Here is a 12794-nt window from a genome sequence, read left to right on the forward strand (position 1 = left end):
CAGATCCTGCACCAATGAAAGACAAATGCTAGGAAAGCAGTCGATGGATTATGGTAATATAAGATAAATATAATTTTGCTCAAGTAAGACCAATGATATTTACACACTATATGACAATAACTGAATATTAATAAATATGATTAAAAAAATAATAGTGTAAAATTCCTCTATTATATATAAGGAATATTTATTGCTGGTTCAGATCTTACTTATCTGTCAGTTGGTATCTGTGATACAAGCAATTTACTGTTAAGTTTTTTAAAACTACATCTATTAGTTTTGTTTGCTTCAATCAATTTTGTACATAATAAACCAGGCACAAACAAATCAAAGCATATATCATTTACACATAAAACTTAATCAGTGATTACTTCATTTGATATAATTATCTCAGATAAAATGTACAATACTGATAAAAATTTACTTTGGGTATTTATCAAAAAACATTTTTGAAAAATTATAATAATAAAGAAATAAGAAAGTTTGCTATCTTTCCTCATTTACAATTAAAAAGAAACATTGTTTTCAGTATGTTAAATATATGCATTCAAATGTCTTAAAAAAATCCAGCAATGAGTTGCTTAACTTTCCTGGCAACATTTGGTTAGTGGCTCCATCTGTTATGATATTTTGTTTAAAAACTTTTTACGTTTTTAACTATTATAAAATGACAAAAAGCTTAATTTTAAGAGTAGGAATGGAATTTATAAAAAAATTATAAATGCTAATAATGAGTAAAAATTATCATTAAGTCCGACCTACACACAACCCCCATTATCTCCCACCCCTCGACCTTTAACCACTAAAATTTAATAGCATCAATCCCTCTAATAAACAAACCTCCCAGCAAAATTTCAGAATTTTTCAACAAAAAGCAGTTATTAAGCTTCAAACAGAATGAACAAAATTGTGCCCCCCACACACATCCAATTAAAATTATAAATCATTTCTAAAGAAAGAACTGGTGACATACAGATGTCTTGCTTGCATCCATCCATACCTTCTTTGGGGGGTTTGACTACTTTTATCTAGTGAAAACAGGTGCTGGCAAAAGCACTGGAACAGGCACTGGCTTACAGATAAAAATGATATACATGATAAGCATTATTCCAAACCAGCATGGAATAAAGATAAATAATTTCTTATCTCATTCAGAGGAGAGCATCAAAACTAATTAAGCAATCACAAAAAACTGATATTAAAAATACTAAATTTTTCAAAGTTTGTATTTTATAATCAAATCCTTAAATAAATAGCTCTTGACATGAACTTCTCTACAGTACAAGATGGTAACAGAAAGTTCCAGGACTGTCACTGGCATGACTATGATTCAACTGAATGTGTGCTGGTAAGTCACCACTTCTAGGCCTGCTCTGTCAACATACCAAGTGAAAATCAGTGTGTGAACATTCATTCAATCATTACACATGGTTTTGTGAATTACTGTCAGGATCATTCTGAAATTTTGACAGTGTCTGACAAATTTAAGCAATATGCATCCATCAAATTGTGTGTCAAGCTTGGGAAATTATCACCAAGACCCCAAAATGCTTCAGCAAATGATCACTGGAAATAACTTCCAGTGATCATTTGCTAGGACAAAAAATACAGGTTTTTGAGTGACATGCACATTTCAAACCATCCTCTTTGTCCAACATTAAGGACATTGGTCACAAAGAAGTTGTTCCTTCTGGTATGATAGTCAATTTTGACTTTAAATGCAATATTTTGAAGCACTTGAGAGATGTATGACAAAAAGACTAGAACTGTGACACAGCAACAATTGGCTGTTGCATCATAACATACCCGTTCACATTTCATTAAATGTAACGGTTTTTGGCAGAAAAAAAATTGTAATTGTCCCATGCCCTCTCTATTCACCTGACAATCCCCAAAATTAAATTGATGCTGAAAGGGTGAAGCATTAAGATCATTGACAAAGTCCAACTGAATTGCAGGTGGTATTAGCACACTTCAGCAAGGTCTGAATTGAGGCATGGATTGCTGTATATGCTCCCAAGGGAATAGCAGTCAGATTTGAATAAGATAATCCTGTAACTGTTTATAGGCCATTCTGTAACTTTCCAATACCACCTTGATTCCACTGATATGAGTAAGTAACAAATAGGATAAGAAAGATGTGTGTAGAAAGACCTGTGAGTGGTAATATAGGCTAATTTGGTGTGTTCGTCTCAAGATGGATATTTAATATGTCCAAAAACATTTGCATATGACTCCATATGTATTGTCTTTTTTTCAATAATACCAATGTATCATTATCATTTTCATCCATTAGCATTTATTTTCAAACACATCACAAAACACTGATTACAAATTATTCAATTCTATCATTGTTTTATATTAACTCACTACTAGTATTCTAATGAATAGGACCAAATCAAACAAAGCACAAGCAACTTCATTTGCATTTGCCCTCTTTCAAAAATAATTCAACTACTATTTTGTATTAATTGTTCAGAAATTTATAGAAAGCACAGTTGCTACCATTACCTACATTTTACAACACAACTCATTGAAAGAACCTTAAAAATATCTCAAACAACAAATTTTAATATACTTAAAATATAGACAAACATTTTTTATCTATAAATAAGATCTGCATCAGGTCTCATTAATAATCTAAATTGAAATGCTAGGCAGAACATAACATATTTTGAATATTCAATATAGTTCAATATATCAAGATATAGGATTAAAAAGAAATAATACCAGTACAAATAAGTATTAGGCAACTGCAATAATAATGTTTAAAACAAAAATACTTGCTCTTGTACAACACATGGATAATATAAAATGTGGGGATTTAGAACACATGTTGAACTTGGATTGCCATAGAAAATTTCCCACATACAGTATGAGAGACATTTATTTCATCTTTGAATTTGATCCAAACCTCCCTTACACACTTCCTGGTGAGCTTCTTATTAGTTATTTCATATCTATGTTTCACAAATCTCTTGTCTAGGGAACATTTGGAAGAACTAATATATTCAAGATCTTTCTGGAATCTATTATATACAACTTTATATAAACCATGTATTCTGCAAACCATCTTTTTTTCAAAACTGAAAAAAAAGGATGTTTGCACCAATTTCAAAGATGAAATAAATGTCTCTTGTGCATGACATATTTTCTATGACAATCCAAGTTCTTCACATGTGGACAAATCCCCACATTTGTATATGTTTTATTTGTGTATGTTATACAAGTTCAAGTACTTTTGTTTTAAACATTATTATTGCAGTTGCCCAACACTCATTTGTGTTATTTTTTTGTAGTCATATATTTTGACATATTTGAATATATTTGGAATATTCAAAATACATCATGTTATGCCTAGCATTCCAATTTGGAACATTAATGAGACCTGATGCAGATATTTATTTATAGATCAAAAGAATATAGACAAACATTTAAGTGTATTAAAATTTGTTAGTGGAGGTACTGGTACTTTTAAGGTTCTTTCAAGTTGTCATATATATTTTCTTCCAGCATGACAGATTTTAGTACTTACATTCTACATTGCTGAGAGAAATAACTACTGAAAATTTCTTATATTATGATTGTTATATGAATATCATTTCTTTTCATTTAAAATTTCTAGATATATCATTATAAAATTTTGTCAGAAAAATTAGCTTTAAGAATTTCTGTAAAGTGGAATTCTATTATTACTCATGATTTAAGTTTTGTACTTATTTCTTACTAACACTAATTAATAATATTTACTGCAAGTAATTTAGTGAGAAGAAAAAAATCTATCAATCATAAATATAAAGACAAAATTATTTTTAACAGTACAAAACTTCAAAGAATACTGAATAAGAGAATTAAAGATGCTAGAAATATTTAAAGCAATGTTAAAAGGGGATTACGTTACCAATAGGCCCACCAGTGGCCAAGCGGTCTTCATACCCTGAACACTGGCAGCCGATTGCAGACAACATTTAAACGCCGATGACAGTTTAGAGATCGTGTAGACCACGGTTCAGAAAAAATTTCATTGCAGAGACGACATTTCTCACTTGCCCTAGTTTAAACAGCAATTAGAAGAAAGTTATTTGACCTACTTTCTAGACTCCCTTGATAGCAGGTTTAGACACCATTTTATTTGAGTAGAAGTCGCCATATTCATTTGTTGGTCGCAACATTTATGTTATAATGGATATTGTTCATTTAATAAATCTTGAAAACGAGACGAATCAAGAAAATTATTCATCTTGACAATTACAAAGAGAGAAAGGATAATATGAGATCGGAAGATGTTCCGAAGATGAATTTCGAATTCAGTATAGATTTTCTAAATCTGGATTTGTTTGTATTTTAAATCTTATTGATGACAAAATTAAGCATCTAGATCAGTGATTCTCAAACTTTTTCGATCCACCGCCCCCTTTGTTCCATAAAGTTATTCCCAACGTCCCCTAATTCATTTTCTCTTGTGTGAGAAAGGATTGGAAATATTCTTAGAAAAACTTTTCTATGAATCTCACACTTTCTGCCCTTACCGTACATTGTTCTCAACATCTGGAAACCATTAAACACAATGTTTCCTCTTATCCGTTTAACAGAGGAAAGGGAACAGCTGTCAGTGACCCCAACTTTTGCCTTTGGTCACCGTTCAGTACCCTGCCTCCAGGCCCCCTAGATTTACTCACCACCCACAAGGGGGCGTTATCGCCCACTTTGAGAAACGTTGATCTAGATCGAAGAAGATTGTCGTTAACTACTGAACAACAGTTGTTGACGAAATTACAATTTTATGCCACTGGAAGCTTCCAGAGGGTAGCCAGTGATCTTATTGGAGTTTACGTCTCTACTGTGTGCAGATAGGCCAGACGTCCCGTTTGACGATGTTGTCCCAGCATCCTGGCCAGTTTGTCATTTTGTCCCAGTTATTTGGTAAAATTTTAAAATTGCCAAATATACAAGAAGTAAAAATAGTGCAGCCTCCAGTAAAATGACAATTTGGCAATTACCCCTCTGTTATACTCATTGCTGCCAATCTAAATACTTCGTACCTAGATCTAAGTACTTTTAATGTTGTCTAGATGTTTTCCCCAAAATTTATAGCATATGGCCTAATGAATTTAATGTTTTATTTTTTTACAGAATTTATAATAGCACGTAGCCTATGAGATCCAGATATTTTTATTTCATTTTTTTTAGATATTCTGTTTCAATTAGAGTTGTCAATACTGATACACTGACCACGTCATTGCTGCGCATGTCATATCTTAGTCGAGTTCAAATTGCTGGTTGGCATTTGCGATTATTTCGTACTGTACAGTACATTAAATTCATTTAATCTCTAAAATGTCAAAAAAAAAAAAAACCACGTTTTTTACTGATGATTGAAAAAAAGGCTGTTATCATATTGACCAAGTAAAATATAAACTGTGCTTTTCAGAATTTTCAGTAACTCATGGTGGAAATTCAAACATTAAAAATCAATTGAAATATGTGAAACATAAGGCAAGCAATAGGAACATCCTCAAATGTATTCTCATATTTTAAATGTACCGATTTAAGTAAAAGAATTTTTAAAAAGTTTACACTAGTGATAAATATTAATAACTTATCATAGGTACTTATCCTAGTAGGCTTAATTTTCTGTTGTGAATATTTTCTCAAAATTGTCCCGGTTTGAGAAAAAAATATTATGGTAAGCCTATGTGCAGATATCTATCAAACTACCATTAAATAAATTTAAAAAGTTTTTTGTATAGTGATACAGATGTTTACAATAAGAATGAGGTGTTGTTTAACAAATAAGAACAAGATCTTGCTGCAAGCAGACCGACAAGGAAACGACGAAGAAAATTCATTCTGTATCATCTTCCATGCAATATTTTTCATCCCGAGAATAACCTTTCTCCTCAACTGCAGGATAATTTTTTATAACTTCCACAAGGACACTTTTTTCTGCTTCAGAAAAATTCCAGCACGATTTGAACACGTTGTTCAAATCACTTTTCTGACATCTAAACGAATGATCTGATTGGTTAAACAACACCTGAGAGAGGGAAGTAACAGCGAAGAAAGCAAGAACCAACATCCGTTTTAGATGGCGTTCAGAAATAGATGACCACCATCTTTGCAACGCATTTTAAACCGCAGCTCATCCAGCCAATGTCTAGATGCCATTTGGCTGTTAAATGTTTAATATAAACTCTGTCTCTGCAATCAGCTGTGGGAGTTAGATCGTGGGTTCGCGCCTCATTCAGACAGGCTGGCCACATGGAGTTTTCCAGGTTTTCTCCACATCTGGAAAACCTAAATAGGAGCCAGTTTCCCTTAAAAGACCTCCCCCTAGGCAGAGTGCCCAAGTATTGCATTGCCATAACTTAACAAACATTAACAATAAAGACTGACGCACTGTTTGCACTAGTTACCTGCCCCCTCACATCCCTTCAACAGGCTAGTTGCCAGCAACCTCTGGCACACACAGTTGCACAAATCGTTATGTCACGATAGTCGCGTGCATTTATATTTTATTTTCCTTGCAATTTGTACAATTATCAAAATAATGGCTTTGAATACAGGACAAAATCAGACTCAAACCGAATTTGTGTGTGAAAAACAGTTCAATGAAACTATCGGGACATGTTTGAGCGAGCGGCACAATAAAGAAAAATCGTTGTGGACTCGCAAAAGAATAGAAGCTATCACAGCCATTAAACAATTTAAATTAGCACACTAATACTTTAGTTTCAACGGACAAATAAACAGTATTACTACAGAAAAAATATGATCTAATGGAAGTAGGTACTAAAAAAATCTTTGATTTTGAAGAGAAAGTCTGACTCCGATCCAGTTGTGAAAATAGTGCCTGCAGAAGAATTTTATCACATACTTCGGGAAACTCATCAGTCAACTGGCCATGGAGGCAGAGATAAAATGCTGTATAGTTTGAAATCGCGATACTTTATACCCACTTCAGTTGTTCTGGAGTTTTTGAAATTGTGCATGGTATATCAGTCTAAAAACAAAATTTCCATGAAAAGGAACTGTCATTTGCCCAATTGTGTCATGTGATTTCAACCATCGTGGCCAAGTGGATTTAGTTGACTTGCAGTCAACCCCAGACAGAAATTACAAATAGCTATTACATTACCAAGATCATGCGACGAAATTCAGCTTTCTGCAGCCATTGACTTCAAAAAGAGCAGCTGAAGTAGAAATGGAGCTATTAAAAATCTTTCTAGAAGTAGGTTGTCCTCATATATTGCAAAGTGACAACGGCCCTGAGTTTACGGCTGCTGTCATACGAGAATTGACATCCCTGTGGCCAACATGTAAAATTGTAAATGGTAGGCCTAGACATCCAGCAAGCCAAGAATCTGTTGAGTGATCAAATCAAGATGTCAAAGCTATGTTATGTGCTTGGCTTATTGACAGTGACACAAATAATTGGGCTACAGGTTGTTACTTTGTTCAGTTTCAGAAAAATTGCTCCTTTCATACCATTCAACGATTACCTTACAAAGTCTTATTTGGAACAGAACCAAAAACAGGACTCCAATCTACTCATTTCAAAGGAGTTGCTTGAGAAGCTTGTTACTGAAGAGGACTTGGATCAGCTTCTTAAAACAGCAACATAGTGACAACACTTTGACATCAAAGAATTTACCAGCAACACAATTAATTAACTACAATGCTTCAACTTCAAATTTAGAAGATCTACTAGCAACTGAATCAGTAACACAGCTCGAACCAGTTTACAACTCTACAACACCTGTACCGCCAGTTAAAACATCTGTACTGTTAATAGAATCAAAAACAGAGCAGTTGACAATGAAGTAAAACTACATTGTGTTGTTTGTGGAACAGAATCTACTGGAGCCCATTCATGCAGCATTTGTAAAAATACAGTACATGCAATATGTGGAAATAGCATAGGAGAAGGATATGAATCAAAAGTTTTATGCTACTTATGCCAAAAAGAAAAGAAAATTATAGATCGAAGGGAACATGCCGCAAAATACCTAAAAATATCAGCTGAAAAAATAGAAGATTTTTCATTGAAGAAATTTAAGAATGTGTTAGTGAATTCCACAGTTTTGGTTGATGTACGTAAGGTAGATAGAGGTCCATTAGATGGAAATATTACTGTGATAGTATTAGATTAAAAAAAATGGTTTATACCAAATTGGTACTTCAGCTGGCATTATAAAAGATTGGCTTCCTAGAAATGCTCTTCCAATAGCTACAACCACATTTACCGAAACCATCCCATCGATATAGCTAAGTTTGCAAGAAATTGCTGAAAAATTATCTTTATTCGGAGGTCAAGGGTTTAAGAAATGTTCCTGTGAAAAATTCAAAGTACAATGCAAAACAAATAAATGTGCCTGTAAAAAAATAACGTCCTCTGTAACTCCAGGTGCCACAAATCTACGTGTTTCAATAAAAATAAACAAACTTGGCGTTATCTATATCTTTTCATATAAGTACGTCTTACTTTGTTGATTCGTTTTTTGTCATTTCACAAAACCAGTTTAGAGATTGATCAAATCACTTATTTTTTTAGGGAAATGGCTATAGAATTGTCATTTTAACATCTTCAGTAAATTGATCATCTCACTTTTATCATATCCCTGCAACATATATATTTTAGTATATTATTATCCATATTTAATTTTACTTTCACAGCTGTTAAAAGAAGAAAAGTATAGTGATCAACTAAGAATATGACCTCTCTAAAGATTTTACATTTTTGGACTTGGGATCTTAAAACATTCAGAAATGCAAAAAAAATCTGTGGGCTTGTGTGTATAAGGCACAATTTTGTTCACCCACTTTGAGCTTAACTCCTGTGTTTTTGTCAGAATTTTCTGAAATTTTACAGGGAAGTTTGTATATTAGGAAGATTGATGCTACTAAATTTTGGTGGTTAAAGATCAACAGGGTGGAGAGATAGAGAGGATCAGGTGTCATACCCCGAATGGGAATGGACTTAATGGAGATTTTACTTGTTATTAACATTTATAAAAAAGAAAAAAAAATGTAAAACTCATTTCTATCCTCAAAATGAAGCTTTCTGTCATTTTATAATACAGTAGAGCATCGATTATCCGACTTAATTGGGGACTGGGGTTGGTCGGATAACCGAAAAGTATGAAAAAATACATTATTAGTATAGTGTATTAGGCCTGGTTTAAATACTGGCCTCCCTTTCATGGTCGAGCCAGTGCTGCCAGCTAAAACATGCAAAAATTTAACAAAAATAATATTAAAGTAGCCAAGACATGACCAAATATTGTAGCGCCACATCACTAGCGGACATTTGAATCTGCTGACTAGAACGCGGTCGGTTAATCGGGGGTCGGATAATCGATGCTCTACTGTAATTAATAATATAAAAAGTTTTTAAAATCATAACAGATGGCACCACACATAATCGAGTATTTTTGCCAGGAAAATTATGCAACTCATTGCTAGATTTTTTAAAATAAGATGTGTATTAAGCTAAATGCTAATTTTGTTCAAAATATGTAATAAATCATAGAACACTTGAAACATTCCATTTTGAAATCTCAAAAGAAATTGAAATTCAGCAGCTAGACCTGAAGCAGTTCTTAAATAAGCCAAAAATGTTCATATTTCTCAATAAATTGTTTGCTGGAAAAACTATGTATGGGGTTTAGTTTTTCTAGCAGAAAAATAGTATAAAAGTAACTAGATTCAACTAAAATTTGTAAAATTAATAATTCTTAGCAACATTTAAAAAAAATTGCATTGATTCGGTAATACACAATGTTTGCATTCTAAAACAATTATACCTTAATATGATCATAAACAATTTTTATCAAATATTAAAAAAAACTCTCAATAAGGAACACATCATAAACCTTAAGTGTACAGGGTGCATTCTATTCAACCACTATTAGAATTTTTATTTAAGTTACAAAAATATCAGCAGTTTATAGTAACTCCGATCACAAACATCACACATTTAGTTTTCTACAATTTCTTGTTAACTAAATGAACAAATTCAATATTCTGATGATAGAAACAATTAAACATTGTTCATCCTTGTTTGTTATAAATTCTATATTAATATTAACTATTACAGAAATTAAAAGTAAGAAATATACTGAATTCTGTAAGGCTTAAAAATATTCAACTGCAATCATTTAGAAATTAAAGATTTTTAAAAGTCAATATTAATTATAAAATATTTTTCATTTTTATTATTATAAGAAATCAATAGAAAGTAACATTTTAAAATTTCTTATACAGTCTTAATTAATTTGAAATTTTAGATTTCTGGATTTTTTAAGATTAAAGTCTGTACTGATAGTAAATTTAAATCTTAAATTTAAAATTTCTGTTCATAGATTAAGAATAAGATCTTAAAGGTTAACATACATAGTTATAGAATTAAGAATGCAAGAAAGTTAAAATAGATGATAGATTAAAATCTATTTTAATCATTCAAAATCAAATTTACTCTATTCAAATGAAATCAAAAAGATAATGACACTGAACTAAATGGATGCATTAAGATAATAAAATATACAAATATTTACAATGTGTAGACAACTAAATTCATCATTATTATAAATTCAGAACATTGTTTTGCTTATTCCAAATGTTCTTACTTTATTGGGTCACACAAATTAGAATATGGTCCTCTGAAAATAGTTTGGATAGCAGTTGATATAGGACACCAGAATGATCTTAAGTTAATAAATTTCAAAATCAAATCAATATAGTTATCTGAATACATAATACCACCACCAATTATATAAAAATCCAGAATAAATATACAGTACATTTCATTCAAAATTAATATTCCCTCGTACGAAAACACGTCTTTATAGTCCACGTTTCTTCACATTATTTTCATTTAATATTTTTCTAACTTTAATTCATCAGCTCATACACATTACAATTTGTAATTTTAAAGAGGATTCATTACTAATTCTAATTTTGCCAGAGAAATGATTTGGGTTAGTAGGTAAGCAGTGTGACAATTTTTTGGATGTGAAACAGTACATGATGTTCATTGTAAATTGTAAAATTTGTATATATACATTTTTTAATTTAATTTTTTATAATTTTATCATTATTTAATAAAAATAATTTATATTTTTCTAAATTGTATTTTTAATCAATATTTACAGATATATAAAAATTAACTTTCAATTGTAATTCTTTATTTATTAGACTTCCATTACATCATAAATAAAATGTTCAGAAATAAGGAACACAATCAAAATCAATTTTTCCAAAGGAAAACTATGCGTAGAATTAATATATTTATAAATTGATTATATATGAATAAATTCTCACATTTCTATAATTATAAAACTTGCATATTACAGTTAAAACCTAAATATTCAGCATGGTGTATAAAAATTTAAAAAAAATCACTTTTTGAAATGAAGAATACAAACTTCACATTTCTTTGTTAATTTCCTTCAATTTGATATCACATTTTACATTTTTAAATTACATGAATTTAAATAATTAACCATTATAGTATAATTCCTTCTGCTTTAATATAAAAACTATTTAGGTTCCATCATAGCCTTAAAAAAAAATCAATGCATTCTATACCCAAAAACATATTTAAAAATTAGTATATTTATATTACAAATTCAACATCTATTCCATATATAAATCCATCGCTTTCACTTCTAAAAATGGAACAAAAATATGAAATAGATTAAGACCCATGTGTAACTTTGAATACAGATTTATGACGATCGAGTGAAATAATATACTTGATTATTAATAATAGTTAAGTTATTAAGAGAGAAATAAATGCGTTAGAAGAATGTTAAGAATGGATGAAAACCTTACGAACCACACTTTATCCAAAATAGGCCTTACGCATGGTCTTACGCACGAGTATATAAGAAATTTGGGAAGGTTTCATTAATAAATTCGAATTCAATCGTTTATATATGGACGAATACCGGCGACAAACGACGAAAGAAAGCGAATAAAACATTAGAGAAAGGAGAAAAACGTAAAGGTTTAAACACCGTCTTGTATAAATCACACTAAACAAAAGGTGTGCTTAAGCCTAATGCAACTTACCCGAAAACAGGAATTTGGTTAGTTTGAAAAATATCTTTTCACTGGAAAACTTGAATTCTTCGTTGGTAGAGATCGGCAGAAGGGATTTTTTAAAGGAGACAATAATAATTCTCTTTTATTCTGACTTGCTTTAGAGTCGATCTGCATCAGCCAGGATTTCACAGCGCGCAATGGCTAATGGGTACTGGCACTTTGTTATTAGTTGGTGAACCCCGTCCCTATCCACATATGTCAGACCATCGTCTGCCTTATAAGGTTTTATTGTAAAATGAATTTATTCTGTGTTATTTTTTCGTTTTAATACTTCTTATAAAATAATAAAATATTAAAATATTTTTTAAAATATATTTATTCGGATTTTTTGTAAAATTTATTTTTTTAAAATCATATGTTGCGCTGTTGCGTATCAAATTATTCAACGATTAATTTTAATTAAATAGATGTTGTTGAAACGTTTAACGCGTATGAAACTATCGGTTTTTCTCGTATATAAGGAATACAGTTTATTAAAATTTCCTTCGGGAATTTTCTGAAACAAAACCGGAAAAAATAATCCCTATTGTTTTCGGAATGTGAAAGTTTCTTATGTTTATTTCGCATATTCATTTTGCTAAACCGAAGCATTTATCATCAGAATAGAGTATCGAAATTTAACATAATGCTGAAGGCATTGACGGCTGTTTCCCATGCTAAAATCTTGTTGATATTGTGAATGTTTT

The 12794-nt window shown here is 31.1% G+C and overlaps 1 protein-coding gene across 1 annotated transcript in view; it reads right to left on the reverse strand.

Annotated features, from left to right (window-relative positions):
* rin (ras GTPase-activating protein-binding protein 2) overlaps window positions 1–12287 on the reverse strand; it is a 68171-nt gene extending 55884 nt beyond the window's left edge. The window contains exon 1 of the mRNA XM_067282417.1: window positions 12076–12287. The gene's annotated coding sequence lies outside the window, so the exon portion shown is untranslated. The remainder of the gene's footprint in view (window positions 1–12075) is intronic.
* Window positions 12288–12794: the final 507 nt, after the last annotated feature.

Source organism: Centruroides vittatus, unplaced genomic scaffold (assembly GCF_030686945.1).
Source record: "Centruroides vittatus isolate TY-2023 unplaced genomic scaffold, ASM3068694v2 contig_955, whole genome shotgun sequence".
NCBI classification, from domain to species: domain Eukaryota; kingdom Metazoa; phylum Arthropoda; class Arachnida; order Scorpiones; family Buthidae; genus Centruroides; species Centruroides vittatus.